The sequence below is a fragment of the Prionailurus viverrinus genome, chromosome B2, assembly GCF_022837055.1.
Source record: "Prionailurus viverrinus isolate Anna chromosome B2, UM_Priviv_1.0, whole genome shotgun sequence".
NCBI classification, from domain to species: domain Eukaryota; kingdom Metazoa; phylum Chordata; class Mammalia; order Carnivora; family Felidae; genus Prionailurus; species Prionailurus viverrinus.
This window is the reverse complement of record NC_062565.1, coordinates 60,890,563-60,908,673: the sequence shown is the minus strand read 5'-3', so window position 1 is coordinate 60,908,673 and position 18,111 is coordinate 60,890,563. Positions and strand designations below refer to the sequence as shown.

At 35.2% G+C, this 18,111-nt stretch overlaps 1 pseudogene; it reads right to left on the bottom strand.

Annotated features, from left to right (window-relative positions):
* Nucleotides 1-2,251: 2,251 nt before the first annotated feature.
* LOC125166958 (uncharacterized) lies at nucleotides 2,252-2,345 on the bottom strand (annotated as a pseudogene).
* Nucleotides 2,346-18,111: the final 15,766 nt, after the last annotated feature.

Below are 18,111 nucleotides of genomic sequence, written 5' to 3'. Positions count from 1 at the left end.
TATTCATATTGATACTGATAGTGTACTAAAGATCTAGTAGCAAAGTTCATGCTTTACTCAATTTTTTACAGTTAATATACCATGATAAAAGAAATGTGAACTGTGCTGTTGGAAGGCTGGCATTATTTATCTGTGGTAACTAAAATTCATATATACCAGGGTCATGCAAAGTGATGAGTGCTTGTATATAAAGATATTGTAATTCATCTCTATGAACTTCATAACTATAGAACACAAAAAATAATATATAATAGTTCATAAAGTTTTATTACAGAAGTATACACAATGTATTACTGGAGTCAAAAGAGAAAGGGGTCACCAGGAATGTCAAAGAAGTTTTGCTAAATGATAAAGACTGTGATGTTTAATAATAGCTTTAAAGAATAAATGTCACAGTAACATCAAATATTTATCTATCCAACTTTAAACATTGCCTAGAGAAATGGCACATAATTTTCGTTGTTTCTAAACATCACATTGTAAATAATGAGATAAAAAAGAAACATGTATATGAAGATATCTGAGAGATGCCAAGACAGAAAAAAAATGAGTAGCTAGGATTTGAAAGAAAAGTTCCAGAAGGGAGAACAGCTTTCTCCGGTGGTTTGTCCTTAACAAAATTTACCAATATACAAAGATGGGAACTGTGAGGCTGTTAGATTAGTTAAAGGTGGTGACAAGTAGTTATAGTTCAAAAATGAGATTTTCCCACATTTTCACCTAGGTGGAGAGAATAATTATATTCAGTGCCAAACAAGGTTTGGTATGTATACCAGTTAGGACCCTGGAGGAGGTTATGTTCTTGAAGTTCTATGAGTAATTAAATAAATGAGCCAACACACATGTTTGTAACCTAGCTTTAAACAGCTCATTTCAAAAACATATTTAAGTGTTCAGCTCATGTTCTAATATTGAAAACTTAAATCTACTTCAGGAGAAGATAGTATCAACCAGAGGCTAGAATATTGTAATAAATACTTTGTATGCACAATATATTGTATGTAAATCAAATCTGCATGTCAGGGGACAATAACAAATGACTAAAAACCAAGCGACGTAATATGAATAGATGAGCATTGGAATTCAAACATTGAGTTCAAATGAATGTGACTATTAAGTACACAAATATATCGGTAATTCATAGAGAGTTTTGTTAGGTAACTACAGTTTTTAGATTAATCCAAAGGACTTCCATTTTTTAGTTTTGAAATTTAGAGAACTTGGTAGAGTATCATTCCCATTAATAAAACAAGAAAAAATAGAGATACTGCAAAATAATTTTTCTTGAACCCATCAAATAATTGAGGTCACAAAACAAATGAGCAAACTAAAATGTGGAGATAAACAGACATATTCAGAAAGTAATGGGGGCTGAATATTTATTTACCTGGGGCTGATGCTGATGAATGCCATGTAAATATATAGGAAGATCAAACTAGAAAAGTTTAAAGGACTATTGAAAACTGGACATGGGCTTGCTTGACAGTGTAAAGTCCTTGAAGACCATAGAAACCTCTATTACTCACAGCAAGAACAAATTTCAAGTCTGGTCTTCATAACAAAATTCTTCAAATTAAACCAAACTCTTAACTAGATAAACATATCTCTCACTAAATGCCAAATAAGACAAAAATTATACTAGGCACCAAATATATACATACATATGTGTGTGTGTGTATGTAGTCTTTTTATCTACCATATATTTTATTAATTTATTTTAAAAATAATTTAAAAACTTAAAAAAAACTAATAAAATAACACAGATCAAAAGATGAGGGGAAAAAAAAGGAATCTGAAAAGATAAGGCAATCATTAGAATCAAATTAAAAAAACCCAGAAAAGTGTTGAAAGTAACCAAGAGAGGGGCGCCTGGGTGGCTTGGTCGGTTAAGCCTCCGACTCCGGCTCAGGTCATGATCTCACGGTCCGTGAGTTCAAGCCCCATGTTGGGCTTTATGCTGACAGCTCAGAGCCTGGAGCCTGTTTCAAATCCTTTGTCTCCCTCTCTCTCTGCCCCTCCCCTGTTCATGCTCTGTCTCTCTCTGTCTCAAAAAAAATAAATGTTAAAAAAAAAAAGAAAGTAACCAAGAGAGAAATCAAAATAATTATGATAATTATATTAAAGGTTACAATGGAAAATGTTAACATCATAAAAGCTCAGATGGTTAATTTCAGCAGAGAGATAGAAACTATAAGAATCAAATGTGAATGATAAAAATAAAATAGTAACAGAACTGAATAAAAGTGCTTCTGATGGGTTCATTCACAAATTATATAAAGCCAAGGAAATTATCAGTGAACCTGAAAGTACTACACTTGATCTTAGCCAAAAGGCCGAGAAGCGATATCAGTGAACCTGAAAGTAGATTGCTAGAGATTACCCAAATAAAATGCAAAGAGAAAAAAAAAAATAGTTGTAAAAGTATGTAACATACATACAACAACAATAGTTGTTGGCTAATATCAAGCCATGATAGTACAAATAATTGGAATTTCAGGAGAAAGAGTAAATGGAAAAAAAGATATATTTGAAGAAATGACAGTTGACAATTAATCCAATGTAATGTAAGCCAGAATACCACAAATCTGAGAATCTCAAAGGACACCAAGCATAATACCAAAACCTAAATAAACAAACAAGACAAGAAAACCATATACATGATATATATCGTATTCCAGCTACAGTAAGTGAAAAACATAAAAAATCTTGAAGGTAGCCAAAAGAAAACTTACATATAACCTGAGAGGAACAAAGATAAGAATTTGCGTAGACATCCCATCTGCAACAATACATGCCAGATGACCATGTAGTAACAGCTTTAAAATGATTGAAAAATATGTCCAAACAGAATTCTATATCCTGCAGAAAATATCTTTTAAAAGTGAAGGGCAAGTAAAAATTTTTCTCAGATGATAAAAAGCCTGGGACATGCATTCTCAACACATGTGCACTATAGGGAATGCTAAAAGAAATTTTTGGATGGAAAAAGTGTTTTTATTAGAATATCTGATATTTAGAAAAAAACAGGGTGACGCAGAATTGGGGAAATGAAGGTAAAATGCAATTGTTTTCCATTTTGATTTCTGCAAAATATCTTTAACTATATAAATCAATTATTATAATCATGTATCATATGTTTATAAGCATATTCTCAAGTAAAATGCGACAATAATGGTACCAGGTATGTGAGAGAGAAATTTAGAATATACTGTAATGAGAGCTTTATGTTGTATCTATAGCTATGTGATATTAGATGAACAGGGACTTTCATTCCCAGAACAAAATGTTAATTCGTGTGAAATGTGAATTTGTGAAGATGGAAAGTGTAATGATAAAAGAGAAATGTACTTGTATATACTGAGTTTCCCTACACAAGCTGGGTTTTTTCATTTAAGGAAAATTTAGTTACTCCCAAACTATGTTACAGTTATAAATTACTTACTGTGTTTATAATCTGCCTTCTATAATTATGTAATATTTAGAAAGCAAATGTTCCCTAAGAAAAAATATAATATTATAATTAAAGAAAGGACATGCCAACTTCAAAATTTAGCCATTGTAATATGCTAAGGAATCAAATTTTATGAAGAAATAAATTCAGTGATGTTAACTTGTTTTTGTTTTTTTGTTTTTTATTTTTGTTCAGCACATAAATAGGAGGAAGCACATATTGGAATGGATCTTGCCCACGTGGACAAAAGGCATTTATTATTTGCATGTGCCCCATTCACAACTTGCCTTCCTTTGCATTCAAGCATCCTCGTGATAAGCTTTCCACTTATAATATCTTAAACCACTTAAGTTTGCAAGGTCACAAAATAAATAGATTTTATTTATGTGTGCATGTGTGAGTTTGGGGGAAAGAGTTAAATGCATCTCTCTGTAAGGAATATAATCCTTCTTCTTTGGGAAAAAAAATTAAAATAAAAGACAAAGGGAAAACATTGGCTACTTTTCTTTTTTTCTTTCTTTTTTTTTTTTAGGCTTTATTCAATCTATAACTTTTGTTTATTGACAATTTTTTCCCTGATATTCCTAAGTAATAATTAACATTCTATCTTTGTGCTAATCAGGGTTAAAATATGTTAACATCATTGATATAAAATTTATATGTAATTCCAGTATCAAAATTAATTATTACAATACAATGGGTATGTCTTGATATCACTCTTTCAATATTGTATTATAAATACTATATGTTTGATAATGTTATTCTTAGCAACTAAAGTATGTTTTGTGTGTCTTTATAGAAAATGCTCTCAAATTGCAGTATTGATAAATTATAGACTTGGAGAATTAATTGAGAAGTTCAAATCAATAATTTAAAAGCATATGACCTAATACAAATAATTGAAATTACACATGATAGTTTATAAGTTATTAATATTCAACTCAATTTAGGTAAAATGTTTTTAAAATATGTTTTATTATTTGAGGGCTCTCATCAATTTTTCAGTTTTTAAATTTAGAATGAGCTTAAAACATAAACTTATTAAAGATTTGTTATTCTCACAGGAGCTGAATGAACTAAGTTACTTTCCATACCTACCATCAAATTTTCTTTACTCTTATTTTAAGGTAGTCTTAAAATACACAGACACACAGGGAACTTTTGAAACCAAAGCTAATTTTTTTCAACTTGAACAGAATCTTCAAAGAATTATCAAAGTGAGAGAAGGGATTTAACTCTTTAGCTTTGATTCAGGAGATTTGGGTTGTTCCAAATCTTATAAACTAATTTAACTCATATTCTATAATTATTTATATACTTATGCTTTGTTACATGTACAATTTGATGGTTGAGAGGTGAGTAGCCTTTTAGTTGTGATTTTAGACTTAAATCCCCAAAATCCAGGAACTACAAAAGAGTACTTTAAACATTTACTCTCTAATAAACTTCTGTCTTACTATTATTGACAATTGTAAGGATTATTTAAGCCATGCTTTTCTTAATAATGGACACTGTTTATGTTTGGAGTTACAATTTTATCATTTCTATTTTTTTATGCCTTACTCAATTTATTTATTTTTAATTTCCCTTTCTTCCACTGTGTTTGCTTTAGTTGTTTTAAAAATATTTTGCTAATTAAAATTTCTGGGTAACAGAAATATTAAAAAACAAGCAATTGTGAATGTAGCTTGCACTGCATATGATGATATTTTGACCAACAGTGATTATTCTTAATGCTATGTGACAACAGAAGTTCAGAGATCTAAGTCCCTCTATTTGAGCATGCCATTGTAAAATTACTTTTAAAGTATGTATGATCCAGTTATAGGTGGGGCTCCATCATCTTCTGAGAGTTTCTTATTTGACACTGTTTACCCAAAGTGACCTACAGGGCAATAAACCATGGATATCATTTAACTTGCAAATGGTATGGACCAATATGGGTCATATCTATAGGGACTATTGACTAATTCATTCAGAGAATTTTTCTATAAAACAGAAACATGAAAAAAAAAATCTAATGATGTGGCTGCAAGTCTCTGCCCAAAGTTCTAAATTTATAAAAGCAAAGGTCCTAATTTTCTATTTGTTGGACAAGAACCATCATCTAAAAGACTTCAGAAGCTGAGCATCCTCAACTATGTGTATTCTTACTTCATACACTGCAAGAATGTTTCTATTATTTAAAGGGTAAATTACTTGAGCTTGTCAGAAGCACATTTAAGTGGCATTGACCAAAAATAATCTAGACTCCAATCTATACAGCCTTATGTAGAAGAAAAAGAAGAATAGAAAGGACATTTAAAACATGATTTATTAATGAAAACCATGAACTGCTTCCATTCAGTATTAAATTCACATTTTCCAAATAAACTAATGATATCTTTCATCTTGTTAATTAAGGGGATTTTGCATTATTGTGCTTATTAACACTGTGAATCATGTTACTTAATTAGAAACCTAAACTATTTCAGTTTTACATCTTTGGTTAGGTTTATTCCTAGGTATTTTATGGTTCGTGGTGCCATTGTAAATGGGATTGATTTCTTGATTTCTCTGCTGCTTCATTATTGGTGTAGAGAAATGCAACCGATTTCTGTACATTGATTTTGTATCCTGCGACTTTGCTGAATTCATATATCAGTTCTAGCAGCTTTTTGGTGGAGTCTTCAGGTTTTCCATGGAGACTATCATGTCATTTGCAAAAAGTGAAATCTTGACTTCTTTGCCAATTTGGATGCCTTGTATTTCATTTTGTTTTATTGCTGAGGCTAAGACTTCCAATATTATGTTAAACAACAGTGGTGAGAGTGGACATCCCTGTTGTGTTCCTGATTTCAGCGGGGAAAGCTCTCAGTTTTTCCCCATTGAGGATGACATTAGCTGTGGGCTTTTCACATATGGTTTTTATGATGTTAAGGTATGTTCCTTCTATCCCGACTTTCTTGAAGGTTTTTATTAAGAAAGGATGCTGTATTTCGTCAAATGCTTGTTCTTCATCTATTGACAGGATTATATGGTTCTTATCCTTTATTTTATTAATGCGATGTATCACATTGATTTACAAATATTGAACCAGACTTGCAGCCCATGAATGAATCCCACATGATCGTGATGAATAATTCTTTTTATATGCTATTGAATTCACTTTGCTAGTATTGTGTTAAGAATTTTTGCATCCATGTTCATCAGGGATATTGGCCTATAATTCTCCTTTTTTGTGTCTGTCTGGTTTAGGAATCAAGGTAATGCTAACTTCATAGAATGAGTCCAGAAGTTTCCCTTCCATTTCTATTTTTTGGAACAGCTTGAGAAAGATACGTATTAACTCTGCTTTAAATGTGTGGTAGAATTTCCCTGGGAAGCCATCTGGCCCAGGGCTCCAAGATAGATCACAGACTGGGTCACAAAACAGCCTCAGTAAATATAAAAGAATTTAAATTATACCATGCATATTTTCAGATCACGAAACTTGAAATAGAACACAAGAAAAAGTTTGGAAAGCCTCCAAATGCATCGAGGTTAAACAACATCCTACTAAAGAATGAATGGGTTAACTAGGCAATTAAAAAAGAAATTGAAAGATATATGGAAGCAAATGAAAATGAAAACACAACAGTTCAAACCCTTTGGGATGCAGCAAAGGCAGTCGTAAGAGGAAAATACATTGCAATCCAGGCCTCTCTCAAGAAACAAAAGAAAATCCTAAATATAAAATTTAATAGCACACCTAAAGGAATTAGAAGCAGAACAGCAAAAAATCCCAAGGCTCACAGAAGAAGAGAAATGATAAAGATTAGAGCAGAAATAAACAATGTAGAATCCCCAAGAAACAGTATAACAGATCAATGAATCTAAGGGCTGTGATTTTTTTTTAAATAAACAAAATTGATAAACTCCTAAGAGGCTTCTCAAAAAGAAGAGAGAACCCAAATAGATGAAATCACGAATGAAAAAGGACAGGTCACAACCAAAACCACAGGAACACAATTATCAGAAAATATTATGAAAAATTATAGCCAACAAACTGGACAACCTGGAAGAAATGGACAAATTCCTAGACACCCACACACTACCTAAACTCAAACAGGAAGAAATAGGAAATTTGAACAGGCCCATAACTAGTGAAGAAATTGAATCCGTTATACTGTTTCACTTCTAATAAATAAAAAAATCCTCTCAACTATTACAGGTACTTTATAGTTCCTTTTCTTTCAGAATTTCTTTAACCTTTTTGGTAAGTACATTTGTATAGTTTTGTCTCATCTTTTAGATTTGATGAATATACCATTTGCTATTTCATAATATTTGTATCTACTTGTTAGACAGCTGCCCAATACTCTGGTTTATATTTAAAAAGGGAGAGAAAGAGAGAGAGACTGAGGCCAGGCATTTTTAACAAATCTGCTGAGGATTATTTTTATTTTATCCATTTGTATCCATCCTACGTTCCCATGAGAATATTAAAAATAACAAAAGATCATGAGAAATTGCTTGCATGACTATTCCAAGAAGAAAAAGAAAAAGGGGGAAGAAGAGGAGGGATAGGAGAATGAGAGAGGGAGAAGGAAGGAGAGGGGAAAAGAGAGGGATAAGGGGGAACAGAAGAAAATGTTCTGAAATTACTTTCCTTGGCATGTCAGAGTCACCATAGGCTAATGTAATTCCCCACGGACCAAGTAATATCAAATGCTAATCAAATATAAATAAATAAATAAATAAATAAATAAGATAAGTCAATGCTTTTATCTCATTTATTCAGCAGTTCTTTTTAAGTTAATTTTTTGAGTATAGTTGGCATAGGATATCACATTAGTTTCAGGGGTATGACATTGATTCAATATCTCTATACATTATGTTCTGCTCACCACAAGTGTAGCTATCATCTGTCACCATTCAGTTATTCAATAGCTCCTTTTTGAAGAATATAAAACCTCCAAATTCCAGATATTTTTAAAATATTACATAATATAAAATTACAAAAAAATAGTTTGGAATTATTTCCAAAAGAGAATTCCAAAAAATGTTCCCAAATATTTGATATTAGTATATAATCAGATCATTTTTCCATACTTTTAGAATTTCTAGAGGTAGGTACAACAACAACAACAACAAAACACAATAAAATTGCTTAAATAAAGGTGTTATGCTTGCACATCTGTCAATTAAATTTGTTCAAACTGATTGAATTCTTATTAGGCTGTCTTCAAAAAGATTATCCTGTGCAAACCTTCTCAACTCAACCAATGAAATAAAATATAAAATTCCTGAGCTTTGATTATCTATAAAAAGTTCTTATAGGAAAGAAGTCTTACATGAAACATATAAAAAATAGCTCTCCACAGCCTACTCTATTTTTGATCATTGAAATGACCACTTCCTGGTATATATTTCCATTTATGTTGTTGCTTGTCTACTCAAATACAATAGCAGGTACATCTATTTTGCTCCTTGGAGTATACTCTAAAACTAGAGGATCCTGGTCCATAAAAAGTGTTTATTAAATATTTGTTAAATGAATTCATGAAAGATAGACACAATAGTTCCTAACTACACCATAAAAGCTGATAAGACGAAGAAACCTAGTTCAGAGATTGACTGCAATACCACACTTAAAAAATTCCCATGAATTTCAGTTCAGAAAGGATTTGTTTCCTTGTGCAAACTCCTAAAGTGAAATATGAGAATGTTAAAGGCAGTTTCACAGACTTGCAAAGGAAACTGGTTAATATTTACAGTCCACTGGGAAACCTAGTCATTTACAGTTACCACTGATTATTAAGGCTAGCTTCTTTTGCCCTGAAAAAAAAAATGGGGCGCCTGAATGGCTGGGTCGGTTATGCGTCCAGCTTCAGCTCAGGTCATGATCTCCAGGTCGTGAGTTCCAGCCCCATGTCAGGCTCTGTGCTGACAGCTCCAAGCCTGGAGCCCGCTTTGGATTCTGTGTCTCCCTCTGGCTCTGCCCCTCCACCCACTTACGCTGTCTTTCCCCTTCAAAAATTAAATAAATATTAAAAAAAATTTTTAAGTAGCTTTTCCCTCAAACATATTTTGAATTAATATGCCCACACCTCAATTTGGCATGCATTCAAAGCAATTGTCTCATACTCTTCTCTCACTGCTGAGTCCTTATCTAGGTCCTTCATGGATGGTGTATTCGAGAAAGTCTTTTTGATTTTTCCCACCACAAGGAATTAACTGTTTATGCTCTGCTCCATTTTTATTAACTAGATCTGTACATCTTCACCATGATAAAAATTAATAATCATAGAGTCATAACTCCAAAAGACAAATGGTTTCATTTTTTTTTCCAGTAATGGCAGTTCTACAGAACATATGACTCAATGATATAAATCCTATGTAGGAAAAAAATAAGTATGGTAAAACTTAAATTTTTTTGTGCTTGCTAATCTACTTTATAAAAGTTAATATTGTTTGTTATTGGTGAACATAAATTTTGGAAAATGAATTCTCTCATATATATGAAGACATCTATTTTAAAACCCAAACTCAAGATACTTAAAAGCGATTTCAAAATTTATATTGGTTTCATCACTGTAAACTTAATAAACCTCAAAATACATATTTTTTTATTATGTTATGTACTTTTTTAATATATTTATTTCCAAATTGACACTTCTTTTTGACTACTGAAGTTCCTCCATAAGCTTATTATTTATTACTGATAAGCTCCAAAATATTTAATATGGTTCCTAAGACCCATCATAGTCTCTCCTTTCCATCTTATCTTACACCTGTAACTTTCTTGCTTCCTAGACTCTAACTACTTAGAGTCATAGTGCCTAAACCATATTCCTGATGATACATGATCTTTGGACTTGATATTCTTTTTGCCATTTCTTGTCTAGTTAACTCATCCTTTCAGGTTTAAAATACTCAGAAATGAAGATATGTCTCCTTAAAGTGATTACATATGTAAATATTATTTATATCTATAAATTTATATAATACATATAAATATGTAAATAATATATATAATATATAAATCCCAAACTAATTTGCTTATTAATATTCTCCTGAGCATCTTGCCTTTGCCAGGTACAATGTCAGATGTAAAGACACAATGGTGGCCAAAACAAGCCTGATGCTCTAAACATGAAGATTATGTAGTAGAATCAATAATGATTTTTCCAAAATTTTATTTTATAAAAACCTAACTGGGAAGATTGCAGATTGCTCCTCTTTGGAGAGCTGTGCTATGGTAGCCTACATAAAGAAAAGTCTCCTTAACTGCAGTAATGGATTAAGAAATTTAAAAGTTTAAAAATTTATAAATGCTTCAATGATGCACCATGGACTAAGCATGGAAGTTGGAATGTAATATGAAAATTCTGAGCTTTAAAATTAAGATTTGTAGTGTCATTTTTATTTCTTATATATTTTAAGTATCTGTTTATATTCAGGTCACTTAATCCCTCTGTATCTGAGTAAAGTAGGACTAATTATAATGCTCACCTAACAAGATTTCTCTTCAGTCATTTTATAAATGTATATTGAACATCTACTATGTGTCAGTATCTATGGAAGCAAAAAAAATTACATAAGAATCCTTGCTGTCAGGGCACCTGGGTGGCTCAGTCGGTTAAGCGTCCGACCTCAGCACAGGTCATGATCCTGCGGTCCTGAGTTCCAACCCTGCTTAGGGCTCTGTGCTGACAGCTCAGAGCCTGGAGCCTGCTTCAGATTCTGTATCTCTTTCTCTCTCTCTCTGCCCCTCCCCCTCTCGCACTTTGTCTCTCTCTCAAAAGTAAATAAACATTAATTTTTTTTTAATTAAAAGAATCTGCTGTCATGGAGTTTTCATTTTTGCTCTGAGTGGCAAAATTAGAAAATATAAAAAGTAGTGCCCAAAAGGTACCCAAATAATAGCATCCAAAATGGTAGATGTATTTTCTTAAGTAAGTAGTACTAACATAGAGGATTTTTTTTTTTGCTTACCACTATTTTTGTGATTCGTAGCTATAACCTTCACATCTTTGTCATTACCACAATTTATTTTTTTTAATATATGAAATTTATTGTCAAATTGGTTTCCATACAACACCCAGTGTTCATCCCAAAAGGTGCCCTCCTCAATACCCATCACCCACCCTCTCCTCCCTCCCACCCCCCATCAACCCTCAGTTTGTTCTCAGTTTTTAACAGTCTCTTATGCTTTGGCTCTCTCCCACTCTAACCTCTTTTTTTTTTTCTTTTTTCCTCCCCCTCCCCCATGGGTTCCTGTTAAGTTTCTCAGGATCCACATAAGAGTGAAACCATATGGTATCTGTCTTTCTCTGTATGGCTTATTTCACTTAGCATCACACTCTCCAGTTCCATCCACGTTGCTACAAAAGGCCATATTTCATTTTTTCTCATTGCCACGTAGTATTCCATTGTGTATATAAACCACAATTTCTTTATCCATTCATCAGTTGATGGACATTTGGCTCTTTCCATAATTGGGCTATTGTTGAGAGTGCTGCTATGAACATTGGGGTACAAGTGGCCCTATGCATCAGTACTCCTGTATCCCTTGGATAAATTACTAGCAGTGCTATTGCTGGGTCATAGGGTAGGTCTATTTTCAATTTTCTGAGGAACCTCCACACTGCTTTCCAGAGCAGCTGCACCAATTTGCATTCCCACCAACAGTGCAAGAGGGTTCCTGTTTCTCCACATCCTCTCCAGCATCTATAGTCTCCTGATTTGTTCATTTTGGCCACTCTGACTGGCGTGAGGTGATACCTGAGCGTGGATTTGATTTGTATTTCCCTGATAAGGAGCGACCCTGAACATCTTTTCATGTGCCTGTTGGCCATCCGGATGTCTTCTTTAGAGAAGTGTCTATTCATGTTTTCTGCCCATTTCTTCACTGGGTTATTTGTTTTTCGGGTGTGGAGATTGGTGAGCTCTTTATAGATTTTGGATACTAGCCCTTTGTCCGATATGTCATTTGCGAATATCTTTTCCCATTCCGTTGGTTGCCTTTTAGTTTTGTTGGTTGTTTCCTTTGCTATACAGAAGTTTTTTTATCTTCATAAGGTCCCAGTAATTCACTTTTGCTTTTAATTCCCTTGCCTTTGGGGATGTGTCAAGTAAGAGATTGCTACGGCTGAGGTCAGAGAGGTCTTTTCCTGCCTTCTCCTCTAAGGTTTTGGTTTCCTGTCTCACATTTAGGTCCTTTATCCATTTTGAGTTTATTTTTGTGAATGGTGTGAGAAAGTGGTGTGAGAAAGTTTCAACCTTCTGCATGTTGCTGTCCAGTTCTCCCAGCACCATTTGTTAAAGAGGCTGTCTTTTTTCCATTGGATGTTCTTTCCTGCTTTGTCAAAGATGAGTTGGCCATACATTTGTGGGTCTAGTTCTGGGGTTTCTATTCTATTCCATTGGTCTATGTGTCTGTTTTGGTGCCAATACCATGCTGTCTTGATGATGACAGCTTTGTAGTAGAGGCTAAAGTCTGGGATTGTGATGCCTCCTGCTTTGGTCTTCTTCTTCAAAATTACTTTGGCTATTCGGGGCCTTTTGTGGTTCCATATGAATTTTAGGATTGCTTGTTCTAGTTTCGAGAAGAATGCTGGTGCAATTTTGATTGGGATTGCATTGAATGTGTAGATAGCTTTGGGTAGTATTGACATTTTGACAATATTTATTCTTCCAATCCATGAGCCTGGAATGTCTTTCCATTTTTTTAAATCTTCTTCAATTACGTTCATAAGCTTTCTATAGTTTTCAGCATAAAGATCCTTTACATCTTTGGTTAGATTCATTCCTAGGTATTTTATGCTTCTTGGTGCAATTGTGAATGGGATCAGTTTCTTTATTTGTCTTTCTGTTGCTTCATTGTTAGTGTATAAGAATGCAACTGATTTCTGTATATCGATTTTGTATCCTGCAACTTTGCTGAATTCATGTATCAGTTCTAGCAGACTTTTGGTGGAGTCTATCGGATTTTCGATGTATAATATCATGTCATCTGCAAAAAGTGAAAGCTTGACTTCATCTTTGCCAATTTTGATGCCTTTGATTTCCTTTTGTTGTCTGATTGCTGATGCTAGAACTTCCAGCACTATGTTAAACAACAGCGGTGAGAGTGGGCATCCCTGTCGTGTTCCTGATCTCAAGGAAAAAGCTCTCAGTTTTTCCCCGTTGAGGATGATGTTAGCTGTGGGCTTTTCATAAATGGCTTTTATGATCTTTAAGTATGTTCCTTCTATCCCGACTTTCTCAAGGGTTTTTATTAAGAAAGGGTGCTGGATTTTGTCAAAGGCCTTTTCTGCATTGATTGACAGGATCATATGGTTCTTCTCTTTTTTTTTTGTTAATGTGATGTATCACGTTGATTGATTTGTGAATATTGAACCAGCCCTGCATCCCAGGAATGAATCCCACTTGATCATGGTGAACAATTCTTTTTATATGCCGTTGAATTCGATTTGCTAGTATCTTATTGAGAATTTTTGCATCCATATTCATCAGGGATATTGGCCTGTAGTTCTCTTTTTTTACTGGGTCTCTGTCTGGTTTGGGAATCAAAGTAATACGGGCTTCATAGAATGAGTCTGGAAGTTTTCCTTCCCTTTCTATTTCTTGGAATAGCTTGAGAAGGATAGGTATTATCTCTGCTTTAAACGTCTGGTAGAACTCCCCTGGGAAGCCATCTGGTCCTGGACTCTTATTTGTTGGGAGATTTTTGATAACCGATTCAATTTCTTCGCTGGTTATGGGTCTGTTCAAGCTTTCTATTTCCTCCTGATTGAGTTTTGGAAGCGTGTGGGTGTTCAGGAATTTGTCCATTTCTTCCAGGTTGTCCAGTTTGTTGGCATATAATTTTTCATAGTATTCCCTGATAATTGTTTCTATCTCTGAGGGATTGGTTGTAATCATTCCATTTTCATTCATGATTTTATCTATTTGGGTCATCTCCCTTTTCTTTTTGAGAAGCCTGGCTAGAGGTTTGTCAATTTTGTTTATTTTTTCAAAAAACCAACTCTTGGTTTCGTTGATCTGCTCTACAGTTTTTTTAGATTCTATATTGTTTATTTCAGCTCTGATCTTTATTATTTCTCTTCTTCTGCTGGGTTTAGGCTGCCTTTGCTGTTCTGCTTCTAGTTCCTTTAGGTGTGCTGTTAGATTTTGTATTTGGGATTTTTCTTGTTTCTTGAGATAGGCCTGGATTGCAATGTATTTTCCTCTCAGGACTGCCTTTGCTGCGTCCCAAAGCGTTTGGATTGTTGTATTTTCATTTTCGTTTGTTTCCATATATTTTTTTAATTTCTTCTCTAATTGCCTGGTTGACCCACTCATTCGTTAGTAGGGTGTTCTTTAACCTCCATGCTTTTGGAGGTTTTCCAGACTTTTTCCTGTGGTTGATTTCAAGCTTCATAGCATTGTGGTCTGAAAGTATGCATGGTATAATTTCAATTCTGGTAAACTTATGAAGGGCTGTTTTGTGACCCAGTATATGATCTATCTTGGAGAATGTTTCCTGTGCACTCGAGAAGAAGGTATATTCTGTTGCTTTGGGATGCAGAGTTCTAAATATATCTGTCAAGTCCATCTGATCCAATGTCTCATTCAGGGCCCTTGTTTCTTTATTGACTGTGTGTCTAGATGATCTATCCATTTCTGTAAGTGGAGTGTTAAAGTCCCCTGCAATTACCACATTCTTATCAATAAGGTTGCTTATGTTTATGAGTAGTTGTTTTATATATTTGGGGGCTCCGGTATTCGGCGCATAGACATTTATAATTGTTAGCTCTTCCTGAAGGATAGACCCTGTAACTATTATATAATGCCCTTCTTCATCTCTTGTTACAGCCTTTAATTTAAAGTCTAGTTTGTCTGATATAAGTATGGCTACTCCAGCTTTCTTTTGGCTTCCAGTAGCATGATAAATAGTTCTCCATCCCCTCACTCTCAATTTAAAGGTGTCCTCAGGTCTAAAATGAGTCTCTTGTAGACAGCAAATAGATGGGTCTTGTTTTTTTATCCATTCGGATACCCTATGTCTTTTGGTTGGCGCATTTAATCCATTTACATTCAGTGTTATTATAGAAAGATATTGGTTTAGAGTCATTGTGATGTCTGTATGTTTTATGCTTGTAGTGATGTCTCTGGTACTTTGTCTCATAGGGTCCCCCTTAGGATCTCTTGTAGGGCTGGTTTAGTGGTGACAAATTCCTTCAGTTTTTGTTTGTTTGGGAAGACCTTTATCTCTCCTTCTATTCTAAAAGACAGACTTGCTGGATAAAGGATTCTCGGCTGCATATTTTTTCTGTCTAGCACCCTGAAAATCTCGTGCCAATTCTTTCTGGCCTGCCAAGTTTCAAAAGAGAGATCAGTCACGAGTCTTATAGGTCTCCCTTTATATGTGAGGGCACGTTTACCCCTTGCTGCTTTCAGAATTTTCTCTTTATCCTTGTATTTTGCCAGTTTCACTATGATATGTCGTGCAGAAGATCGATTCAAGTTACGTCTGAAGGGAGTTCTCTGTGCCTCTTGGATTTCCATGCCTTTTTCCTTCCCCAGTTCAGGGAAGTTCTCAGCTATTATTTCTTCAAGTACCCCTTCAGCACCTTTCCCTCTCTCTTCCTCCTCTGGGATACCAATTATGAGTATATTATTTCTTTTTAGTGTATCACTTAGTTCTCTAATTTTCCCCTCATACTCCTGGATTTTTTTCTCTCTCTTTTTCTCAGCTTCCTCTTTTTCCATAACTTTATCTTCTAGTTCACCTATTCTCTCCTCTGCCTCTTCCATCCGAGCCGTGGTGGTTTCCATTTTGTTTTGCATTTCATTTAAAGCGTTTTTCAGCTCCTCATGACTGTTCCTTAGTCTCTTGATCTCTGTAGCAAGAGATTCTCTGCTGTCCTCTATACTGTTTTCAAGCCTAGCGATTAATTTTATGACTATTATTTTAAATTCACTTTCTGTTATATTATTTAAATCATTTTTGATCAGCTCATTAGCTGTTGTTATTTCCTGGAGATTCTTCTGAAGGGAATTCTTCTGCTTGGTCATTTTGGATAGTCCCTGGCGTGGTGAGGACCTGCAGGGCACTTCCCCTGTGCTGTGGTGTATAACTGGAGTTGGTGGGTGGGGCCGCAGTCTGACCTGATATCTGCCCCCAGTCCACCGCTGGGGCCACAGTCAGACTGGTGTGTGCCTTCTCTTCCCCTCTCCTAGGGGCGGGATTCACTGTGGGGTGGCGTGGCCCATCTGGGCTACTTGCACCCTGCCAGGCTTGTGGTGCTGGGCATCTGGCATATTAGCTGAGGTGGGTAGGCAAGGTGCACAGGGGCAGGAGGGGCAGGCTTAGCTCGCTTCTCCTTAGGTGATCCACTTCAGGAGGGGCCCTGTGGCAGGGGGAGGGAGTCAGATCCGCTGCCGGAGGTTTGGCTTCGCAGAAGTACAGAGTTGGGTGTTTGTGCAGAGCGAGAAAGTTCCCTGGCAGGAACTGGTTCTCTTTGGGATTTTGGCTGGGGGATGTGCAGGGGAGCTGGCGCTGGCGAGCGCCTTTGTTCCCCACCAAACTGAGCTCTGTCGTCCGGAGGCTCAGCAGCTCTCCCTCCCTTTGTCCTCCAGCCTTCCCGCTTTCCGATCAGAGCTGTTAACTTATGACCTCCCAGACGCTAAGTCGCGCTTGTTGTGGGAACACAGTCCGTCAGGCCCCTCCACTTTTGCAAGCCAGACTCGGGGGCTCTGCTAGGCCGGTGAGCCGCCCCTCCACCCCGGCTCCCTCCCGCCAGTCCGTGGAGCGCGCACCGCCTCACCGCCCTTCCTACCCTCTTCCGTGGGCCTCTCGTCTGCGCTTGGCTCCCGCGACTCAGTTCTGCTGATCCTCTGGTGGTTTTCTGGGTTATTTAGGCAGGTGTAGGTGGAATCTAAGTGATCAGCAGGATGCGCGGTGAGCCCAGCGTCCTCCTACGCCGCCATCTTCCCTCATCCCCCTGTCATTACCACAATTTACAATGTGATGTATGTTTCCTTCATTTGTTTAAATGTATAACTAATACTTAACATATGTTGGGAACTGTGCTAAGTGCTTTTGCTACAGTACTTCACTTACGTTTTACCATTAAATAAGGAGATATCTAGTATTATTAGCCTCATTACACAGATGAGGCAATACAAGGAAAAGCCAATTAAATAGATTTGCCCAGATCAATCAACAAAAAAATGGTAGACAGAAGATTTTTACTCAATTTTAATCCAGTTCCTGCCCTCTTAAGCTTTATGCTAAGTACCCTCCTAATGGTTTCAATGTTAAATATATTAATTACTGAATAATAATATTGATGATTATAAAACTCATGCAATTATTTTTATTTATACAAATGGCCAGCAATCTTTCCATAAAGGGCTATATACAGTCACTGTCACATATTTTTCTTTATTTCGTTTTGTTTTAATATGGTATAAATGTAATGTAAATGTAAAATAAATTTAAAAACATTTATCAGCTGAAGGCTGCACAAAATCAGGTCAGGAGTTTGATCCGGGGACCATAGTTTAAAGATCATAATTAATAATAATTAACATATGTGTTATTTTTTTAGAAGCATGCTATTATTTTTGTAATAGCTTCTTAATGTATAAAATTCTATATGTAATATGTTCTGAACAATCTACTAATTAATGTCTTTTGTTTTTAG